At 52.4% G+C, this 20,726-nt stretch overlaps 17 non-coding genes across 17 annotated transcripts; all 17 read left to right on the top strand.

The window, feature by feature from the left end:
• Nucleotides 1–871: 871 nt before the first annotated feature.
• Nucleotides 872–1,062, top strand: LOC146816958 (U2 spliceosomal RNA). The gene has a single exon (XR_014964635.1). It is a non-coding gene; the product is annotated as a U2 spliceosomal RNA (small nuclear RNA).
• Nucleotides 1,063–2,089: 1,027 nt separating this feature from the next.
• LOC146816957 (U2 spliceosomal RNA) lies at nucleotides 2,090–2,280 on the top strand. The gene has a single exon (XR_014964634.1). It is a non-coding gene; the product is annotated as a U2 spliceosomal RNA (small nuclear RNA).
• Nucleotides 2,281–3,284: 1,004 nt separating this feature from the next.
• LOC146816956 (U2 spliceosomal RNA) lies at nucleotides 3,285–3,475 on the top strand. The gene has a single exon (XR_014964633.1). It is a non-coding gene; the product is annotated as a U2 spliceosomal RNA (small nuclear RNA).
• Nucleotides 3,476–4,461: 986 nt separating this feature from the next.
• On the top strand, nucleotides 4,462–4,652 carry LOC146816955 (U2 spliceosomal RNA). Its single transcript, XR_014964631.1, has one exon. It is a non-coding gene; the product is annotated as a U2 spliceosomal RNA (small nuclear RNA).
• A 994-nt stretch (nucleotides 4,653–5,646) lies between these two features.
• Nucleotides 5,647–5,837, top strand: LOC146816954 (U2 spliceosomal RNA). The gene has a single exon (XR_014964630.1). It is a non-coding gene; the product is annotated as a U2 spliceosomal RNA (small nuclear RNA).
• Nucleotides 5,838–6,831: 994 nt separating this feature from the next.
• Nucleotides 6,832–7,022, top strand: LOC146816953 (U2 spliceosomal RNA). Its single transcript, XR_014964629.1, has one exon. It is a non-coding gene; the product is annotated as a U2 spliceosomal RNA (small nuclear RNA).
• A 994-nt stretch (nucleotides 7,023–8,016) lies between these two features.
• LOC146816952 (U2 spliceosomal RNA) lies at nucleotides 8,017–8,207 on the top strand. The gene has a single exon (XR_014964628.1). It is a non-coding gene; the product is annotated as a U2 spliceosomal RNA (small nuclear RNA).
• A 1,028-nt stretch (nucleotides 8,208–9,235) lies between these two features.
• Nucleotides 9,236–9,426, top strand: LOC146816951 (U2 spliceosomal RNA). The gene has a single exon (XR_014964627.1). It is a non-coding gene; the product is annotated as a U2 spliceosomal RNA (small nuclear RNA).
• Nucleotides 9,427–10,456: 1,030 nt separating this feature from the next.
• On the top strand, nucleotides 10,457–10,647 carry LOC146816950 (U2 spliceosomal RNA). Its single transcript, XR_014964626.1, has one exon. It is a non-coding gene; the product is annotated as a U2 spliceosomal RNA (small nuclear RNA).
• A 1,028-nt stretch (nucleotides 10,648–11,675) lies between these two features.
• Nucleotides 11,676–11,866, top strand: LOC146816949 (U2 spliceosomal RNA). Its single transcript, XR_014964625.1, has one exon. It is a non-coding gene; the product is annotated as a U2 spliceosomal RNA (small nuclear RNA).
• A 1,030-nt stretch (nucleotides 11,867–12,896) lies between these two features.
• LOC146816948 (U2 spliceosomal RNA) lies at nucleotides 12,897–13,087 on the top strand. The gene has a single exon (XR_014964624.1). It is a non-coding gene; the product is annotated as a U2 spliceosomal RNA (small nuclear RNA).
• A 994-nt stretch (nucleotides 13,088–14,081) lies between these two features.
• Nucleotides 14,082–14,272, top strand: LOC146816947 (U2 spliceosomal RNA). Its single transcript, XR_014964623.1, has one exon. It is a non-coding gene; the product is annotated as a U2 spliceosomal RNA (small nuclear RNA).
• Nucleotides 14,273–15,266: 994 nt separating this feature from the next.
• Nucleotides 15,267–15,457, top strand: LOC146816946 (U2 spliceosomal RNA). The gene has a single exon (XR_014964622.1). It is a non-coding gene; the product is annotated as a U2 spliceosomal RNA (small nuclear RNA).
• Nucleotides 15,458–16,484: 1,027 nt separating this feature from the next.
• Nucleotides 16,485–16,675, top strand: LOC146816945 (U2 spliceosomal RNA). Its single transcript, XR_014964620.1, has one exon. It is a non-coding gene; the product is annotated as a U2 spliceosomal RNA (small nuclear RNA).
• A 1,030-nt stretch (nucleotides 16,676–17,705) lies between these two features.
• LOC146816944 (U2 spliceosomal RNA) lies at nucleotides 17,706–17,896 on the top strand. Its single transcript, XR_014964619.1, has one exon. It is a non-coding gene; the product is annotated as a U2 spliceosomal RNA (small nuclear RNA).
• A 1,004-nt stretch (nucleotides 17,897–18,900) lies between these two features.
• Nucleotides 18,901–19,091, top strand: LOC146816943 (U2 spliceosomal RNA). Its single transcript, XR_014964618.1, has one exon. It is a non-coding gene; the product is annotated as a U2 spliceosomal RNA (small nuclear RNA).
• Nucleotides 19,092–20,077: 986 nt separating this feature from the next.
• LOC146816942 (U2 spliceosomal RNA) lies at nucleotides 20,078–20,268 on the top strand. Its single transcript, XR_014964617.1, has one exon. It is a non-coding gene; the product is annotated as a U2 spliceosomal RNA (small nuclear RNA).
• The last annotated feature ends 458 nt before the right edge of the window (nucleotides 20,269–20,726 follow it).

The raw sequence follows: 20,726 nt of genomic DNA, 5'->3' as shown, positions 1-20,726 counted from the left end.
CTTGCTTTATTTATGTATTTATGTCATTGATGTGCCGCAAACGCGCTTTATTTATTTATTTATATATTTTTCACGTTTTCTGGAACTTTTTTTTATTTCTATTTCCTTCTCCATCCAGACGCTGCACTTTGGAAGAGAAAAATGTCAGAAGGAGACTGCTTTTCCAGCATCGGAGTTTCCTTCGTTTTTGGATCCATTTCACTGGGGAACGAATTGAGGAACTTTTACAGCAAGTCAGTAGGATCGAGGTAGAGACGGAAAGAGATGAGGAAAGAGAGGGACGGAGGGAGAGAGAGAGGGAGGGAGGGAGGGAGGGAGGGAGGGAGGGAGGGAGGCAGAGAAGTGGACACTGCCCTTGGCTTCTCTGAGCAATGAAGGAAAATACAGAGTCCTTTTCCTTCTTTGCCCGCCCCGCCCGTCCCCGAACGGCCACGAACGGCCAAGCCTTATCTATAGGCCTTTGGCTACAGGGGAGCAGTGTCCCGGGTAGGCGAGGGCGAGGCGCCGGCCACTTCCTGTCGGGGAGCTGTCCAGGGCATCCTGGCCTGATTCCCAGCATCCCCCGGCTGCCAGGCTTTCCGGCCAGCCGGCTAGAAGCAGAGGACAGGAAGGGGCGGGGCATGCAAATGCTAGAAAGAGGACAACGTGGGTATGCTAAGTGACGCCTAACGAGGCGAGAGCCGTGGAGGACTCTGGGAGCCGGGAGAAGGCCCGAGGCCAGGACCTCCTTTCTATGGGCACATGCTGAGCTCCCACTAGGAGTCAGAAAAAGAGGCGAAAGGGCCTCAAGCGACGGTGCGAGGGAAGACCCCGGTCCGGGTCAGCCAGGGAGATTGCTCCGGGAGGTGCGAATTCTGGCACCATTCTGGTTATCGCTTCTCGGCCTTTTGGCTAAGATCAAGTGTAGTATCTGTTCTTATCAGTTTAATATCTGATACGTCCTCTATCTGGGGACCATATATTAAATTGATTTTTGGAACAGGGAGATGGAATAGGAGCTTGCTCTGTCCACTCCACGCATCAACCTGGTATTGCAGTACCTCCAGGAATGGTGCACTTCCCCACCCGGGGAAAACAATGCTGTTGAAAGATAGATGAGAAAACGAAAGTAGCGCTTCACTACGAAACCCTGTAAAGTGGCGCTACTGTGTTTGCGCGCGAATAAAACCACCCTGGTCACCGCGTCTTGCTTTATTTATGTATTTATGTCATTGATGTGCCGCAAACGCGCTTTATTTATTTATTTATATATTTTTCACGTTTTCTGGAACTTTTTTTTATTTCTATTTCCTTCTCCATCCAGACGCTGCACTTTGGAAGAGAAAAATGTCAGAAGGAGACTGCTTTTCCAGCATCGGAGTTTCCTTCGTTTTTGGATCCATTTCACTGGGGAACGAATTGAGGAAGTTTTACAGCAAGTCAGTAGGATCGAGGTAGAGACGGAAAGAGATGAGGAAAGAGAGGGAGGGAGGGAGAGAGAGAGAGAGAGAGAGAGAGAGAGAGAGAGGGGGAGGGAGGGAGGGAGGGAGGGAGGGAGGGAGGGAGGGAGGGAGGGAGAGAAGTGGACACTGCCCTTGGCTTCTCTGAGCAATGAAGGAAAATACAGAGTACTTTTCCTTCTTTGCCCGCCCCGCCCGTCCCCGAACGGCCACGAACGGCCAAGCCTTATCTATAGGCCTTTGGCTACAGGGGAGCAGTGTCCCGGGTAGGCGAGGGCGAGGCGCCGGCCACTTCCTGTCGGGGAGCTGTCCAGGGCATCCTGGCCTGATTCCCAGCATCCCCCGGCTGCCAGGCTTTCCGGCCAGCCGGCTAGAAGCAGAGGACAGGAAGGGGCGGGGCATGCAAATGCTAGAAAGAGGACAACGTGGGTATGCTAATGACGCCTAACGAGGCGAGAGCCGTGGAGGACTCTGGGAGCCGGGAGAAGGCCCGAGGCCAGGACCTCCTTTCTATGGGCACATGCTGAGCTCCCACTAGGAGTCAGAAAAAGAGGCGAAAGGGCCTCAAGCGACGGTGCGAGGGAAGACCCCGGTCCGGGTCAGCCAGGGAGATTGCTCCGGGAGGTGCGAATTCTGGCACCATTCTGGTTATCGCTTCTCGGCCTTTTGGCTAAGATCAAGTGTAGTATCTGTTCTTATCAGTTTAATATCTGATACGTCCTCTATCTGGGGACCATATATTAAATTGATTTTTGGAACAGGGAGATGGAATAGGAGCTTGCTCTGTCCACTCCACGCATCAACCTGGTATTGCAGTACCTCCAGGAATGGTGCACTTCCCCACCCGGGGAAAACAATGCTGTTGAAAGATAGATGAGAAAACGAAAGTAGCGCTTCACTACGAAACCCTGTAAAGTGGCGCTACTGTGTTTGCGCGCGAATAAAACCACCCTGGTCACCGCGTCTTGCTTTATTTATGTATTTATGTCATTGATGTGCCGCAAACGCGCTTTATTTATTTATTTATATATTTTTCACGTTTTCTGGAACTTTTTTTTATTTCTATTTCCTTCTCCATCCAGACGCTGCACTTTGGAAGAGAAAAATGTCAGAAGGAGACTGCTTTTCCAGCATCGGAGTTTCCTTCGTTTTTGGATCCATTTCACTGGGGAACGAATTGAGGAAGTTTTACAGCAAGTCAGTAGGATCGAGGTAGAGACGGAAAGAGATGAGGAAAGAGAGGGAGGGAGGGAGAGAGAGAGAGAGAGAGAGAGAGGGAGGGAGGGAGGGAGGGAGGGAGGGAGGGAGGCAGAGAAGTGGACACTGCCCTTGGCTTCTCTGAGCAATGAAGGAAAATACAGAGTCCTTTTCCTTCTTTGCCCGCCCCGCCCGTCCCCGAACGGCCACGAACGGCCAAGCCTTATCTATAGGCCTTTGGCTACAGGGGAGCAGTGTCCCGGGTAGGCGAGGGCGAGGCGCCGGCCACTTCCTGTCGGGGAGCTGTCCAGGGCATCCTGGCCTGATTCCCAGCATCCCCCGGCTGCCAGGCTTTCCGGCCAGCCGGCTAGAAGCAGAGGACAGGAAGGGGCGGGGCATGCAAATGCTAGAAAGAGGACAACGTGGGTATGCTAAGTGACGCCTAACGAGGCGAGAGCCGTGGAGGACTCTGGGAGCCGGGAGAAGGCCCGAGGCCAGGACCTCCTTTCTATGGGCACATGCTGAGCTCCCACTAGGAGTCAGAAAAAGAGGCGAAAGGGCCTCAAGCGACGGTGCGAGGGAAGACCCCGGTCCGGGTCAGCCAGGGAGATTGCTCCGGGAGGTGCGAATTCTGGCACCATTCTGGTTATCGCTTCTCGGCCTTTTGGCTAAGATCAAGTGTAGTATCTGTTCTTATCAGTTTAATATCTGATACGTCCTCTATCTGGGGACCATATATTAAATTGATTTTTGGAACAGGGAGATGGAATAGGAGCTTGCTCTGTCCACTCCACGCATCAACCTGGTATTGCAGTACCTCCAGGAATGGTGCACTTCCCCACCCGGGGAAAACAATGCTGTTGAAAGATAGATGAGAAAACGAAAGTAGCGCTTCACTACGAAACCCTGTAAAGTGGCGCTACTGTGTTTGCGCGCGAATAAAACCACCCTGGTCACCGCGTCTTGCTTTATTTATGTATTTATGTCATTGATGTGCCGCAAACGCGCTTTATTTATTTATTTATATATTTTTCACGTTTTCTGGAACTTTTTTTTATTTCTATTTCCTTCTCCATCCAGACGCTGCACTTTGGAAGAGAAAAATGTCAGAAGGAGACTGCTTTTCCAGCATCGGAGTTTCCTTCGTTTTTGGATCCATTTCACTGGGGAACGAATTGAGGAACTTTTACAGCAAGTCAGTAGGATCGAGGTAGAGACGGAAAGAGATGAGGAAAGAGAGGGAGGGAGGGAGAGAGAGAGGGAGGGAGGGAGGGAGGGAGGGAGGGAGGCAGAGAAGTGGACACTGCCCTTGGCTTCTCTGAGCAATGAAGGAAAATACAGAGTCCTTTTCCTTCTTTGCCCGCCCCGCCCGTCCCCGAACGGCCACGAACGGCCAAGCCTTATCTATAGGCCTTTGGCTACAGGGGAGCAGTGTCCCGGGTAGGCGAGGGCGAGGCGCCGGCCACTTCCTGTCGGGGAGCTGTCCAGGGCATCCTGGCCTGATTCCCAGCATCCCCCGGCTGCCAGGCTTTCCGGCCAGCCGGCTAGAAGCAGAGGACAGGAAGGGGCGGGGCATGCAAATGCTAGAAAGAGGACAACGTGGGTATGCTAAGTGACGCCTAACGAGGCGAGAGCCGTGGAGGACTCTGGGAGCCGGGAGAAGGCCCGAGGCCAGGACCTCCTTTCTATGGGCACATGCTGAGCTCCCACTAGGAGTCAGAAAAAGAGGCGAAAGGGCCTCAAGCGACGGTGCGAGGGAAGACCCCGGTCCGGGTCAGCCAGGGAGATTGCTCCGGGAGGTGCGAATTCTGGCACCATTCTGGTTATCGCTTCTCGGCCTTTTGGCTAAGATCAAGTGTAGTATCTGTTCTTATCAGTTTAATATCTGATACGTCCTCTATCTGGGGACCATATATTAAATTGATTTTTGGAACAGGGAGATGGAATAGGAGCTTGCTCTGTCCACTCCACGCATCAACCTGGTATTGCAGTACCTCCAGGAATGGTGCACTTCCCCACCCGGGGAAAACAATGCTGTTGAAAGATAGATGAGAAAACGAAAGTAGCGCTTCACTACGAAACCCTGTAAAGTGGCGCTACTGTGTTTGCGCGCGAATAAAACCACCCTGGTCACCGCGTCTTGCTTTATTTATGTATTTATGTCATTGATGTGCCGCAAACGCGCTTTATTTATTTATTTATATATTTTTCACGTTTTCTGGAACTTTTTTTTATTTCTATTTCCTTCTCCATCCAGACGCTGCACTTTGGAAGAGAAAAATGTCAGAAGGAGACTGCTTTTCCAGCATCGGAGTTTCCTTCGTTTTTGGATCCATTTCACTGGGGAACGAATTGAGGAACTTTTACAGCAAGTCAGTAGGATCGAGGTAGAGACGGAAAGAGATGAGGAAAGAGAGGGACGGAGGGAGAGAGAGAGGGAGGGAGGGAGGGAGGGAGGGAGGGAGGGAGGGAGGCAGAGAAGTGGACACTGCCCTTGGCTTCTCTGAGCAATGAAGGAAAATACAGAGTCCTTTTCCTTCTTTGCCCGCCCCGCCCGTCCCCGAACGGCCACGAACGGCCAAGCCTTATCTATAGGCCTTTGGCTACAGGGGAGCAGTGTCCCGGGTAGGCGAGGGCGAGGCGCCGGCCACTTCCTGTCGGGGAGCTGTCCAGGGCATCCTGGCCTGATTCCCAGCATCCCCCGGCTGCCAGGCTTTCCGGCCAGCCGGCTAGAAGCAGAGGACAGGAAGGGGCGGGGCATGCAAATGCTAGAAAGAGGACAACGTGGGTATGCTAAGTGACGCCTAACGAGGCGAGAGCCGTGGAGGACTCTGGGAGCCGGGAGAAGGCCCGAGGCCAGGACCTCCTTTCTATGGGCACATGCTGAGCTCCCACTAGGAGTCAGAAAAAGAGGCGAAAGGGCCTCAAGCGACGGTGCGAGGGAAGACCCCGGTCCGGGTCAGCCAGGGAGATTGCTCCGGGAGGTGCGAATTCTGGCACCATTCTGGTTATCGCTTCTCGGCCTTTTGGCTAAGATCAAGTGTAGTATCTGTTCTTATCAGTTTAATATCTGATACGTCCTCTATCTGGGGACCATATATTAAATTGATTTTTGGAACAGGGAGATGGAATAGGAGCTTGCTCTGTCCACTCCACGCATCAACCTGGTATTGCAGTACCTCCAGGAATGGTGCACTTCCCCACCCGGGGAAAACAATGCTGTTGAAAGATAGATGAGAAAACGAAAGTAGCGCTTCACTACGAAACCCTGTAAAGTGGCGCTACTGTGTTTGCGCGCGAATAAAACCACCCTGGTCACCGCGTCTTGCTTTATTTATGTATTTATGTCATTGATGTGCCGCAAACGCGCTTTATTTATTTATTTATATATTTTTCACGTTTTCTGGAACTTTTTTTTATTTCTATTTCCTTCTCCATCCAGACGCTGCACTTTGGAAGAGAAAAATGTCAGAAGGAGACTGCTTTTCCAGCATCGGAGTTTCCTTCGTTTTTGGATCCATTTCACTGGGGAACGAATTGAGGAACTTTTACAGCAAGTCAGTAGGATCGAGGTAGAGACGGAAAGAGATGAGGAAAGAGAGGGACGGAGGGAGAGAGAGAGGGAGGGAGGGAGGGAGGGAGGGAGGGAGGGAGGGAGGCAGAGAAGTGGACACTGCCCTTGGCTTCTCTGAGCAATGAAGGAAAATACAGAGTCCTTTTCCTTCTTTGCCCGCCCCGCCCGTCCCCGAACGGCCACGAACGGCCAAGCCTTATCTATAGGCCTTTGGCTACAGGGGAGCAGTGTCCCGGGTAGGCGAGGGCGAGGCGCCGGCCACTTCCTGTCGGGGAGCTGTCCAGGGCATCCTGGCCTGATTCCCAGCATCCCCCGGCTGCCAGGCTTTCCGGCCAGCCGGCTAGAAGCAGAGGACAGGAAGGGGCGGGGCATGCAAATGCTAGAAAGAGGACAACGTGGGTATGCTAAGTGACGCCTAACGAGGCGAGAGCCGTGGAGGACTCTGGGAGCCGGGAGAAGGCCCGAGGCCAGGACCTCCTTTCTATGGGCACATGCTGAGCTCCCACTAGGAGTCAGAAAAAGAGGCGAAAGGGCCTCAAGCGACGGTGCGAGGGAAGACCCCGGTCCGGGTCAGCCAGGGAGATTGCTCCGGGAGGTGCGAATTCTGGCACCATTCTGGTTATCGCTTCTCGGCCTTTTGGCTAAGATCAAGTGTAGTATCTGTTCTTATCAGTTTAATATCTGATACGTCCTCTATCTGGGGACCATATATTAAATTGATTTTTGGAACAGGGAGATGGAATAGGAGCTTGCTCTGTCCACTCCACGCATCAACCTGGTATTGCAGTACCTCCAGGAATGGTGCACTTCCCCACCCGGGGAAAACAATGCTGTTGAAAGATAGATGAGAAAACGAAAGTAGCGCTTCACTACGAAACCCTGTAAAGTGGCGCTACTGTGTTTGCGCGCGAATAAAACCACCCTGGTCACCGCGTCTTGCTTTATTTATGTATTTATGTCATTGATGTGCCGCAAACGCGCTTTATTTATTTATTTATATATTTTTCACGTTTTCTGGAACTTTTTTTTATTTCTATTTCCTTCTCCATCCAGACGCTGCACTTTGGAAGAGAAAAATGTCAGAAGGAGACTGCTTTTCCAGCATCGGAGTTTCCTTCGTTTTTGGATCCATTTCACTGGGGAACGAATTGAGGAACTTTTACAGCAAGTCAGTAGGATCGAGGTAGAGACGGAAAGAGATGAGGAAAGAGAGGGACGGAGGGAGAGAGAGAGGGAGGGAGGGAGGGAGGGAGGGAGGGAGGGAGGGAGGCAGAGAAGTGGACACTGCCCTTGGCTTCTCTGAGCAATGAAGGAAAATACAGAGTCCTTTTCCTTCTTTGCCCGCCCCGCCCGTCCCCGAACGGCCACGAACGGCCAAGCCTTATCTATAGGCCTTTGGCTACAGGGGAGCAGTGTCCCGGGTAGGCGAGGGCGAGGCGCCGGCCACTTCCTGTCGGGGAGCTGTCCAGGGCATCCTGGCCTGATTCCCAGCATCCCCCGGCTGCCAGGCTTTCCGGCCAGCCGGCTAGAAGCAGAGGACAGGAAGGGGCGGGGCATGCAAATGCTAGAAAGAGGACAACGTGGGTATGCTAAGTGACGCCTAACGAGGCGAGAGCCGTGGAGGACTCTGGGAGCCGGGAGAAGGCCCGAGGCCAGGACCTCCTTTCTATGGGCACATGCTGAGCTCCCACTAGGAGTCAGAAAAAGAGGCGAAAGGGCCTCAAGCGACGGTGCGAGGGAAGACCCCGGTCCGGGTCAGCCAGGGAGATTGCTCCGGGAGGTGCGAATTCTGGCACCATTCTGGTTATCGCTTCTCGGCCTTTTGGCTAAGATCAAGTGTAGTATCTGTTCTTATCAGTTTAATATCTGATACGTCCTCTATCTGGGGACCATATATTAAATTGATTTTTGGAACAGGGAGATGGAATAGGAGCTTGCTCTGTCCACTCCACGCATCAACCTGGTATTGCAGTACCTCCAGGAATGGTGCACTTCCCCACCCGGGGAAAACAATGCTGTTGAAAGATAGATGAGAAAACGAAAGTAGCGCTTCACTACGAAACCCTGTAAAGTGGCGCTACTGTGTTTGCGCGCGAATAAAACCACCCTGGTCACCGCGTCTTGCTTTATTTATGTATTTATGTCATTGATGTGCCGCAAACGCGCTTTATTTATTTATTTATATATTTTTCACGTTTTCTGGAACTTTTTTTTATTTCTATTTCCTTCTCCATCCAGACGCTGCACTTTGGAAGAGAAAAATGTCAGAAGGAGACTGCTTTTCCAGCATCGGAGTTTCCTTCGTTTTTGGATCCATTTCACTGGGGAACGAATTGAGGAAGTTTTACAGCAAGTCAGTAGGATCGAGGTAGAGACGGAAAGAGATGAGGAAAGAGAGGGAGGGAGGGAGAGAGAGAGAGAGAGAGAGAGAGAGAGAGAGAGGGGGAGGGAGGGAGGGAGGGAGGGAGGGAGGGAGGGAGGGAGGGAGGGAGAGAAGTGGACACTGCCCTTGGCTTCTCTGAGCAATGAAGGAAAATACAGAGTACTTTTCCTTCTTTGCCCGCCCCGCCCGTCCCCGAACGGCCACGAACGGCCAAGCCTTATCTATAGGCCTTTGGCTACAGGGGAGCAGTGTCCCGGGTAGGCGAGGGCGAGGCGCCGGCCACTTCCTGTCGGGGAGCTGTCCAGGGCATCCTGGCCTGATTCCCAGCATCCCCCGGCTGCCAGGCTTTCCGGCCAGCCGGCTAGAAGCAGAGGACAGGAAGGGGCGGGGCATGCAAATGCTAGAAAGAGGACAACGTGGGTATGCTAAGTGACGCCTAACGAGGCGAGAGCCGTGGAGGACTCTGGGAGCCGGGAGAAGGCCCGAGGCCAGGACCTCCTTTCTATGGGCACATGCTGAGCTCCCACTAGGAGTCAGAAAAAGAGGCGAAAGGGCCTCAAGCGACGGTGCGAGGGAAGACCCCGGTCCGGGTCAGCCAGGGAGATTGCTCCGGGAGGTGCGAATTCTGGCACCATTCTGGTTATCGCTTCTCGGCCTTTTGGCTAAGATCAAGTGTAGTATCTGTTCTTATCAGTTTAATATCTGATACGTCCTCTATCTGGGGACCATATATTAAATTGATTTTTGGAACAGGGAGATGGAATAGGAGCTTGCTCTGTCCACTCCACGCATCAACCTGGTATTGCAGTACCTCCAGGAATGGTGCACTTCCCCACCCGGGGAAAACAATGCTGTTGAAAGATAGATGAGAAAACGAAAGTAGCGCTTCACTACGAAACCCTGTAAAGTGGCGCTACTGTGTTTGCGCGCGAATAAAACCACCCTGGTCACCGCGTCTTGCTTTATTTATGTATTTATGTCATTGATGTGCCGCAAACGCGCTTTATTTATTTATTTATATATTTTTCACGTTTTCTGGAACTTTTTTTTATTTCTATTTCCTTCTCCATCCAGACGCTGCACTTTGGAAGAGAAAAATGTCAGAAGGAGACTGCTTTTCCAGCATCGGAGTTTCCTTCGTTTTTGGATCCATTTCACTGGGGAACGAATTGAGGAAGTTTTACAGCAAGTCAGTAGGATCGAGGTAGAGACGGAAAGAGATGAGGAAAGAGAGGGAGGGAGGGAGAGAGAGAGAGAGAGAGAGAGAGAGAGAGAGAGAGAGAGAGAGAGGGAGGGAGGGAGGGAGGGAGGGAGGGAGGGAGGGAGGCAGAGAAGTGGACACTGCCCTTGGCTTCTCTGAGCAATGAAGGAAAATACAGAGTCCTTTTCCTTCTTTGCCCGCCCCGCCCGTCCCCGAACGGCCACGAACGGCCAAGCCTTATCTATAGGCCTTTGGCTACAGGGGAGCAGTGTCCCGGGTAGGCGAGGGCGAGGCGCCGGCCACTTCCTGTCGGGGAGCTGTCCAGGGCATCCTGGCCTGATTCCCAGCATCCCCCGGCTGCCAGGCTTTCCGGCCAGCCGGCTAGAAGCAGAGGACAGGAAGGGGCGGGGCATGCAAATGCTAGAAAGAGGACAACGTGGGTATGCTAAGTGACGCCTAACGAGGCGAGAGCCGTGGAGGACTCTGGGAGCCGGGAGAAGGCCCGAGGCCAGGACCTCCTTTCTATGGGCACATGCTGAGCTCCCACTAGGAGTCAGAAAAAGAGGCGAAAGGGCCTCAAGCGACGGTGCGAGGGAAGACCCCGGTCCGGGTCAGCCAGGGAGATTGCTCCGGGAGGTGCGAATTCTGGCACCATTCTGGTTATCGCTTCTCGGCCTTTTGGCTAAGATCAAGTGTAGTATCTGTTCTTATCAGTTTAATATCTGATACGTCCTCTATCTGGGGACCATATATTAAATTGATTTTTGGAACAGGGAGATGGAATAGGAGCTTGCTCTGTCCACTCCACGCATCAACCTGGTATTGCAGTACCTCCAGGAATGGTGCACTTCCCCACCCGGGGAAAACAATGCTGTTGAAAGATAGATGAGAAAACGAAAGTAGCGCTTCACTACGAAACCCTGTAAAGTGGCGCTACTGTGTTTGCGCGCGAATAAAACCACCCTGGTCACCGCGTCTTGCTTTATTTATGTATTTATGTCATTGATGTGCCGCAAACGCGCTTTATTTATTTATTTATATATTTTTCACGTTTTCTGGAACTTTTTTTTATTTCTATTTCCTTCTCCATCCAGACGCTGCACTTTGGAAGAGAAAAATGTCAGAAGGAGACTGCTTTTCCAGCATCGGAGTTTCCTTCGTTTTTGGATCCATTTCACTGGGGAACGAATTGAGGAAGTTTTACAGCAAGTCAGTAGGATCGAGGTAGAGACGGAAAGAGATGAGGAAAGAGAGGGAGGGAGGGAGAGAGAGAGAGAGAGAGAGAGAGAGAGAGAGAGGGGGAGGGAGGGAGGGAGGGAGGGAGGGAGGGAGGGAGGGAGGGAGGGAGAGAAGTGGACACTGCCCTTGGCTTCTCTGAGCAATGAAGGAAAATACAGAGTACTTTTCCTTCTTTGCCCGCCCCGCCCGTCCCCGAACGGCCACGAACGGCCAAGCCTTATCTATAGGCCTTTGGCTACAGGGGAGCAGTGTCCCGGGTAGGCGAGGGCGAGGCGCCGGCCACTTCCTGTCGGGGAGCTGTCCAGGGCATCCTGGCCTGATTCCCAGCATCCCCCGGCTGCCAGGCTTTCCGGCCAGCCGGCTAGAAGCAGAGGACAGGAAGGGGCGGGGCATGCAAATGCTAGAAAGAGGACAACGTGGGTATGCTAAGTGACGCCTAACGAGGCGAGAGCCGTGGAGGACTCTGGGAGCCGGGAGAAGGCCCGAGGCCAGGACCTCCTTTCTATGGGCACATGCTGAGCTCCCACTAGGAGTCAGAAAAAGAGGCGAAAGGGCCTCAAGCGACGGTGCGAGGGAAGACCCCGGTCCGGGTCAGCCAGGGAGATTGCTCCGGGAGGTGCGAATTCTGGCACCATTCTGGTTATCGCTTCTCGGCCTTTTGGCTAAGATCAAGTGTAGTATCTGTTCTTATCAGTTTAATATCTGATACGTCCTCTATCTGGGGACCATATATTAAATTGATTTTTGGAACAGGGAGATGGAATAGGAGCTTGCTCTGTCCACTCCACGCATCAACCTGGTATTGCAGTACCTCCAGGAATGGTGCACTTCCCCACCCGGGGAAAACAATGCTGTTGAAAGATAGATGAGAAAACGAAAGTAGCGCTTCACTACGAAACCCTGTAAAGTGGCGCTACTGTGTTTGCGCGCGAATAAAACCACCCTGGTCACCGCGTCTTGCTTTATTTATGTATTTATGTCATTGATGTGCCGCAAACGCGCTTTATTTATTTATTTATATATTTTTCACGTTTTCTGGAACTTTTTTTTATTTCTATTTCCTTCTCCATCCAGACGCTGCACTTTGGAAGAGAAAAATGTCAGAAGGAGACTGCTTTTCCAGCATCGGAGTTTCCTTCGTTTTTGGATCCATTTCACTGGGGAACGAATTGAGGAAGTTTTACAGCAAGTCAGTAGGATCGAGGTAGAGACGGAAAGAGATGAGGAAAGAGAGGGAGGGAGGGAGAGAGAGAGAGAGAGAGAGAGAGAGAGAGAGAGAGAGAGAGAGAGGGAGGGAGGGAGGGAGGGAGGGAGGGAGGGAGGGAGGCAGAGAAGTGGACACTGCCCTTGGCTTCTCTGAGCAATGAAGGAAAATACAGAGTCCTTTTCCTTCTTTGCCCGCCCCGCCCGTCCCCGAACGGCCACGAACGGCCAAGCCTTATCTATAGGCCTTTGGCTACAGGGGAGCAGTGTCCCGGGTAGGCGAGGGCGAGGCGCCGGCCACTTCCTGTCGGGGAGCTGTCCAGGGCATCCTGGCCTGATTCCCAGCATCCCCCGGCTGCCAGGCTTTCCGGCCAGCCGGCTAGAAGCAGAGGACAGGAAGGGGCGGGGCATGCAAATGCTAGAAAGAGGACAACGTGGGTATGCTAAGTGACGCCTAACGAGGCGAGAGCCGTGGAGGACTCTGGGAGCCGGGAGAAGGCCCGAGGCCAGGACCTCCTTTCTATGGGCACATGCTGAGCTCCCACTAGGAGTCAGAAAAAGAGGCGAAAGGGCCTCAAGCGACGGTGCGAGGGAAGACCCCGGTCCGGGTCAGCCAGGGAGATTGCTCCGGGAGGTGCGAATTCTGGCACCATTCTGGTTATCGCTTCTCGGCCTTTTGGCTAAGATCAAGTGTAGTATCTGTTCTTATCAGTTTAATATCTGATACGTCCTCTATCTGGGGACCATATATTAAATTGATTTTTGGAACAGGGAGATGGAATAGGAGCTTGCTCTGTCCACTCCACGCATCAACCTGGTATTGCAGTACCTCCAGGAATGGTGCACTTCCCCACCCGGGGAAAACAATGCTGTTGAAAGATAGATGAGAAAACGAAAGTAGCGCTTCACTACGAAACCCTGTAAAGTGGCGCTACTGTGTTTGCGCGCGAATAAAACCACCCTGGTCACCGCGTCTTGCTTTATTTATGTATTTATGTCATTGATGTGCCGCAAACGCGCTTTATTTATTTATTTATATATTTTTCACGTTTTCTGGAACTTTTTTTTATTTCTATTTCCTTCTCCATCCAGACGCTGCACTTTGGAAGAGAAAAATGTCAGAAGGAGACTGCTTTTCCAGCATCGGAGTTTCCTTCGTTTTTGGATCCATTTCACTGGGGAACGAATTGAGGAACTTTTACAGCAAGTCAGTAGGATCGAGGTAGAGACGGAAAGAGATGAGGAAAGAGAGGGACGGAGGGAGAGAGAGAGGGAGGGAGGGAGGGAGGGAGGGAGGGAGGGAGGGAGGCAGAGAAGTGGACACTGCCCTTGGCTTCTCTGAGCAATGAAGGAAAATACAGAGTCCTTTTCCTTCTTTGCCCGCCCCGCCCGTCCCCGAACGGCCACGAACGGCCAAGCCTTATCTATAGGCCTTTGGCTACAGGGGAGCAGTGTCCCGGGTAGGCGAGGGCGAGGCGCCGGCCACTTCCTGTCGGGGAGCTGTCCAGGGCATCCTGGCCTGATTCCCAGCATCCCCCGGCTGCCAGGCTTTCCGGCCAGCCGGCTAGAAGCAGAGGACAGGAAGGGGCGGGGCATGCAAATGCTAGAAAGAGGACAACGTGGGTATGCTAAGTGACGCCTAACGAGGCGAGAGCCGTGGAGGACTCTGGGAGCCGGGAGAAGGCCCGAGGCCAGGACCTCCTTTCTATGGGCACATGCTGAGCTCCCACTAGGAGTCAGAAAAAGAGGCGAAAGGGCCTCAAGCGACGGTGCGAGGGAAGACCCCGGTCCGGGTCAGCCAGGGAGATTGCTCCGGGAGGTGCGAATTCTGGCACCATTCTGGTTATCGCTTCTCGGCCTTTTGGCTAAGATCAAGTGTAGTATCTGTTCTTATCAGTTTAATATCTGATACGTCCTCTATCTGGGGACCATATATTAAATTGATTTTTGGAACAGGGAGATGGAATAGGAGCTTGCTCTGTCCACTCCACGCATCAACCTGGTATTGCAGTACCTCCAGGAATGGTGCACTTCCCCACCCGGGGAAAACAATGCTGTTGAAAGATAGATGAGAAAACGAAAGTAGCGCTTCACTACGAAACCCTGTAAAGTGGCGCTACTGTGTTTGCGCGCGAATAAAACCACCCTGGTCACCGCGTCTTGCTTTATTTATGTATTTATGTCATTGATGTGCCGCAAACGCGCTTTATTTATTTATTTATATATTTTTCACGTTTTCTGGAACTTTTTTTTATTTCTATTTCCTTCTCCATCCAGACGCTGCACTTTGGAAGAGAAAAATGTCAGAAGGAGACTGCTTTTCCAGCATCGGAGTTTCCTTCGTTTTTGGATCCATTTCACTGGGGAACGAATTGAGGAACTTTTACAGCAAGTCAGTAGGATCGAGGTAGAGACGGAAAGAGATGAGGAAAGAGAGGGACGGAGGGAGAGAGAGAGGGAGGGAGGGAGGGAGGGAGGGAGGGAGGGAGGGAGGCAGAGAAGTGGACACTGCCCTTGGCTTCTCTGAGCAATGAAGGAAAATACAGAGTCCTTTTCCTTCTTTGCCCGCCCCGCCCGTCCCCGAACGGCCACGAACGGCCAAGCCTTATCTATAGGCCTTTGGCTACAGGGGAGCAGTGTCCCGGGTAGGCGAGGGCGAGGCGCCGGCCACTTCCTGTCGGGGAGCTGTCCAGGGCATCCTGGCCTGATTCCCAGCATCCCCCGGCTGCCAGGCTTTCCGGCCAGCCGGCTAGAAGCAGAGGACAGGAAGGGGCGGGGCATGCAAATGCTAGAAAGAGGACAACGTGGGTATGCTAAGTGACGCCTAACGAGGCGAGAGCCGTGGAGGACTCTGGGAGCCGGGAGAAGGCCCGAGGCCAGGACCTCCTTTCTATGGGCACATGCTGAGCTCCCACTAGGAGTCAGAAAAAGAGGCGAAAGGGCCTCAAGCGACGGTGCGAGGGAAGACCCCGGTCCGGGTCAGCCAGGGAGATTGCTCCGGGAGGTGCGAATTCTGGCACCATTCTGGTTATCGCTTCTCGGCCTTTTGGCTAAGATCAAGTGTAGTATCTGTTCTTATCAGTTTAATATCTGATACGTCCTCTATCTGGGGACCATATATTAAATTGATTTTTGGAACAGGGAGATGGAATAGGAGCTTGCTCTGTCCACTCCACGCATCAACCTGGTATTGCAGTACCTCCAGGAATGGTGCACTTCCCCACCCGGGGAAAACAATGCTGTTGAAAGATAGATGAGAAAACGAAAGTAGCGCTTCACTACGAAACCCTGTAAAGTGGCGCTACTGTGTTTGCGCGCGAATAAAACCACCCTGGTCACCGCGTCTTGCTTTATTTATGTATTTATGTCATTGATGTGCCGCAAACGCGCTTTATTTATTTATTTATATATTTTTCACGTTTTCTGGAACTTTTTTTTATTTCTATTTCCTTCTCCATCCAGACGCTGCACTTTGGAAGAGAAAAATGTCAGAAGGAGACTGCTTTTCCAGCATCGGAGTTTCCTTCGTTTTTGGATCCATTTCACTGGGGAACGAATTGAGGAAGTTTTACAGCAAGTCAGTAGGATCGAGGTAGAGACGGAAAGAGATGAGGAAAGAGAGGGAGGGAGGGAGAGAGAGAGAGAGAGAGAGAGAGAGAGAGAGAGGGGGAGGGAGGGAGGGAGGGAGGGAGGGAGGGAGGGAGGGAGGGAGGGAGAGAAGTGGACACTGCCCTTGGCTTCTCTGAGCAATGAAGGAAAATACAGAGTACTTTTCTTCTTTGCCCGCCCCGCCCGTCCCCGAACGGCCACGAACGGCCAAGCCTTATCTATAGGCCTTTGGCTACAGGGGAGCAGTGTCCCGGGTAGGCGAGGGCGAGGCGCCGGCCACTTCCTGTCGGGGAGCTGTCCAGGGCATCCTGGCCTGATTCCCAGCATCCCCCGGCTGCCAGGCTTTCCGGCCAGCCGGCTAGAAGCAGAGGACAGGAAGGGGCGGGGCATGCAAATGCTAGAAAGAGGACAACGTGGGTATGCTAAGTGACGCCTAACGAGGCGAGAGCCGTGGAGGACTCTGGGAGCCGGGAGAAGGCCCGAGGCCAGGACCTCCTTTCTATGGGCACATGCTGAGCTCCCACTAGGAGTCAGAAAAAGAGGCGAAAGGGCCTCAAGCGACGGTGCGAGGGAAGACCCCGGTCCGGGTCAGCCAGGGAGATTGCTCCGGGAGGTGCGAATTCTGGCACCATTCTGGTTATCGCTTCTCGGCCTTTTGGCTAAGATCAAGTGTAGTATCTGTTCTTATCAGTTTAATATCTGATACGTCCTCTATCTGGGGACCATATATTAAATTGATTTTTGGAACAGGGAGATGGAATAGGAGCTTGCTCTGTCCACTCCACGCATCAACCTGGTATTGCAGTACCTCCAGGAATGGTGCACTTCCCCACCCGGGGAAAACAATGCTGTTGAAAGATAGATGAGAAAACGAAAGTAGCGCTTCACTACGAAACCCTGTAAAGTGGCGCTACTGTGTTTGCGCGCGAATAAAACCACCCTGGTCACCGCGTCTTGCTTTATTTATGTATTTATGTCATTGATGTGCCGCAAACGCGCTTTATTTATTTATTTATATATTTTTCACGTTTTCTGGAACTTTTTTTTATTTCTATTTCCTTCTCCATCCAGACGCTGCACTTTGGAAGAGAAAAATGTCAGAAGGAGACTGCTTTTCCAGCATCGGAGTTTCCTTCGTTTTTGGATCCATTTCACTGGGGAACGAATTGAGGAAGTTTTACAGCAAGTCAGTAGGATCGAGGTAGAGACGGAAAGAGATGAGGAAAGAGAGGGAGGGAGGGAGAGAGAGAGAGAGAGAGAGAGAGAGAGAGAGAGAGAGAGAGAGAGGGAGGGAGGGAGGGAGGGAGGGAGGGAGGGAGGGAGGCAGAGAAGTGGACACTGCCCTTGGCTTCTCTGAGCAATGAAGGAAAATACAGAGTCCTTTTCCTTCTTTGCCCGCCCCGCCCGTCCCCGAACGGCCACGAACGGCCAAGCCTTATCTATAGGCCTTTGGCTACAGGGGAGCAGTGTCCCGGGTAGGCGAGGGCGAGGCGCCGGCCACTTCCTGTCGGGGAGCTGTCCAGGGCATCCTGGCCTGATTCCCAGCATCCCCCGGCTGCCAGGCTTTCCGGCCAGCCGGCTAGAAGCAGAGGACAGGAAGGGGCGGGGCATGCAAATGCTAGAAAGAGGACAACGTGGGTATGCTAAGTGACGCCTAACGAGGCGAGAGCCGTGGAGGACTCTGGGAGCCGGGAGAAGGCCCGAGGCCAGGACCTCCTTTCTATGGGCACATGCTGAGCTCCCACTAGGAGTCAGAAAAAGAGGCGAAAGGGCCTCAAGCGACGGTGCGAGGGAAGACCCCGGTCCGGGTCAGCCAGGGAGATTGCTCCGGGAGGTGCGAATTCTGGCACCATTCTGGTTATCGCTTCTCGGCCTTTTGGCTAAGATCAAGTGTAGTATCTGTTCTTATCAGTTTAATATCTGATACGTCCTCTATCTGGGGACCATATATTAAATTGATTTTTGGAACAGGGAGATGGAATAGGAGCTTGCTCTGTCCACTCCACGCATCAACCTGGTATTGCAGTACCTCCAGGAATGGTGCACTTCCCCACCCGGGGAAAACAATGCTGTTGAAAGATAGATGAGAAAACGAAAGTAGCGCTTCACTACGAAACCCTGTAAAGTGGCGCTACTGTGTTTGCGCGCGAATAAAACCACCCTGGTCACCGCGTCTTGCTTTATTTATGTATTTATGTCATTGATGTGCCGCAAACGCGCTTTATTTATTTATTTATATATTTTTCACGTTTTCTGGAACTTTTTTTTATTTCTATTTCCTTCTCCATCCAGACGCTGCACTTTGGAAGAGAAAAATGTCAGAAGGAGACTGCTTTTCCAGCATCGGAGTTTCCTTCGTTTTTGGATCCATTTCACTGGGGAACGAATTGAGGAAGTTTTACAGCAAGTCAGTAGGATCGAGGTAGAGACGGAAAGAGATGAGGAAAGAGAGGGAGGGAGGGAGAGAGAGAGAGAGAGAGAGAGAGGGAGGGAGGGAGGGAGGGAGGGAGGGAGGGAGGCAGAGAAGTGGACACTGCCCTTGGCTTCTCTGAGCAATGAAGGAAAATACAGAGTCCTTTTCCTTCTTTGCCCGCCCCGCCCGTCCCCGAACGGCCACGAACGGCCAAGCCTTATCTATAGGCCTTTGGCTACAGGGGAGCAGTGTCCCGGGTAGGCGAGGGCGAGGCGCCGGCCACTTCCTGTCGGGGAGCTGTCCAGGGCATCCTGGCCTGATTCCCAGCATCCCCCGGCTGCCAGGCTTTCCGGCCAGCCGGCTAGAAGCAGAGGACAGGAAGGGGCGGGGCATGCAAATGCTAGAAAGAGGACAACGTGGGTATGCTAAGTGACGCCTAACGAGGCGAGAGCCGTGGAGGACTCTGGGAGCCGGGAGAAGGCCCGAGGCCAGGACCTCCTTTCTATGGGCACATGCTGAGCTCCCACTAGGAGTCAGAAAAAGAGGCGAAAGGGCCTCAAGCGACGGTGCGAGGGAAGACCCCGGTCCGGGTCAGCCAGGGAGATTGCTCCGGGAGGTGCGAATTCTGGCACCATTCTGGTTATCGCTTCTCGGCCTTTTGGCTAAGATCAAGTGTAGTATCTGTTCTTATCAGTTTAATATCTGATACGTCCTCTATCTGGGGACCATATATTAAATTGATTTTTGGAACAGGGAGATGGAATAGGAGCTTGCTCTGTCCACTCCACGCATCAACCTGGTATTGCAGTACCTCCAGGAATGGTGCACTTCCCCACCCGGGGAAAACAATGCTGTTGAAAGATAGATGAGAAAACGAAAGTAGCGCTTCACTACGAAACCCTGTAAAGTGGCGCTACTGTGTTTGCGCGCGAATAAAACCACCCTGGTCACCGCGTCTTGCTTTATTTATGTATTTATGTCATTGATGTGCCGCAAACGCGCTTTATTTATTTATTTATATATTTTTCACGTTTTCTGGAACTTTTTTTTATTTCTATTTCCTTCTCCATCCAGACGCTGCACTTTGGAAGAGAAAAATGTCAGAAGGAGACTGCTTTTCCAGCATCGGAGTTTCCTTCGTTTTTGGATCCATTTCACTGGGGAACGAATTGAGGAACTTTTACAGCAAGTCAGTAGGATCGAGGTAGAGACGGAAAGAGATGAGGAAAGAGAGGGAGGGAGGGAGAGAGAGAGGGAGGGAGGGAGGGAGGGAGGGAGGGAGGCAGAGAAGTGGACACTGCCCTTGGCTTCTCTGAGCAATGAAGGAAAATACAGAGTCCTTTTCCTTCTTTGCCCGCCCCGCCCGTCCCCGAACGGCCACGAACGGCCAAGCCTTATCTATAGGCCTTTGGCTACAGGGGAGCAGTGTCCCGGGTAGGCGAGGGCGAGGCGCCGGCCACTTCCTGTCGGGGAGCTGTCCAGGGCATCCTGGCCTGATTCCCAGCATCCCCCGGCTGCCAGGCTTTCCGGCCAGCCGGCTAGAAGCAGAGGACAGGAAGGGGCGGGGCATGCAAATGCTAGAAAGAGGACAACGTGGGTATGCTAAGTGACGCCTAACGAGGCGAGAGCCGTGGAGGACTCTGGGAGCCGGGAGAAGGCCCGAGGCCAGGACCTCCTTTCTATGGGCACATGCTGAGCTCCCACTAGGAGTCAGAAAAAGAGGCGAAAGGGCCTCAAGCGACGGTGCGAGGGAAGACCCCGGTCCGGGTCAGCCAGGGAGATTGCTCCGGGAGGTGCGAATTCTGGCACCATTCTGGTTATCGCTTCTCGGCCTTTTGGCTAAGATCAAGTGTAGTATCTGTTCTTATCAGTTTAATATCTGATACGTCCTCTATCTGGGGACCATATATTAAATTGATTTTTGGAACAGGGAGATGGAATAGGAGCTTGCTCTGTCCACTCCACGCATCAACCTGGTATTGCAGTACCTCCAGGAATGGTGCACTTCCCCACCCGGGGAAAACAATGCTGTTGAAAGATAGATGAGAAAACGAAAGTAGCGCTTCACTACGAAACCCTGTAAAGTGGCGCTACTGTGTTTGCGCGCGAATAAAACCACCCTGGTCACCGCGTCTTGCTTTATTTATGTATTTATGTCATTGATGTGCCGCAAACGCGCTTTATTTATTTATTTATATATTTTTCACGTTTTCTGGAACTTTTTTTTATTTCTATTTCCTTCTCCATCCAGACGCTGCACTTTGGAAGAGAAAAATGTCAGAAGGAGACTGCTTTTCCAGCATCGGAGTTTCCTTCGTTTTTGGATCCATTTCACTGGGGAACGAATTGAGGAAGTTTTACAGCAAGTCAGTAGGATCGAGGTAGAGACGGAAAGAGATGAGGAAAGAGAGGGAGGGAGGGAGAGAGAGAGAGAGAGAGAGAGAGAGAGAGAGAGGGGGAGGGAGGGA

The sequence above is a fragment of the Triturus cristatus genome, chromosome 6, assembly GCF_964204655.1.
Source record: "Triturus cristatus chromosome 6, aTriCri1.1, whole genome shotgun sequence".
Taxonomy (NCBI): Eukaryota; Metazoa; Chordata; class Amphibia; order Caudata; family Salamandridae; genus Triturus; species Triturus cristatus.
Note: the sequence above shows the minus strand (reverse complement) of the source record. Positions and strands in the feature narration are given on the sequence as shown.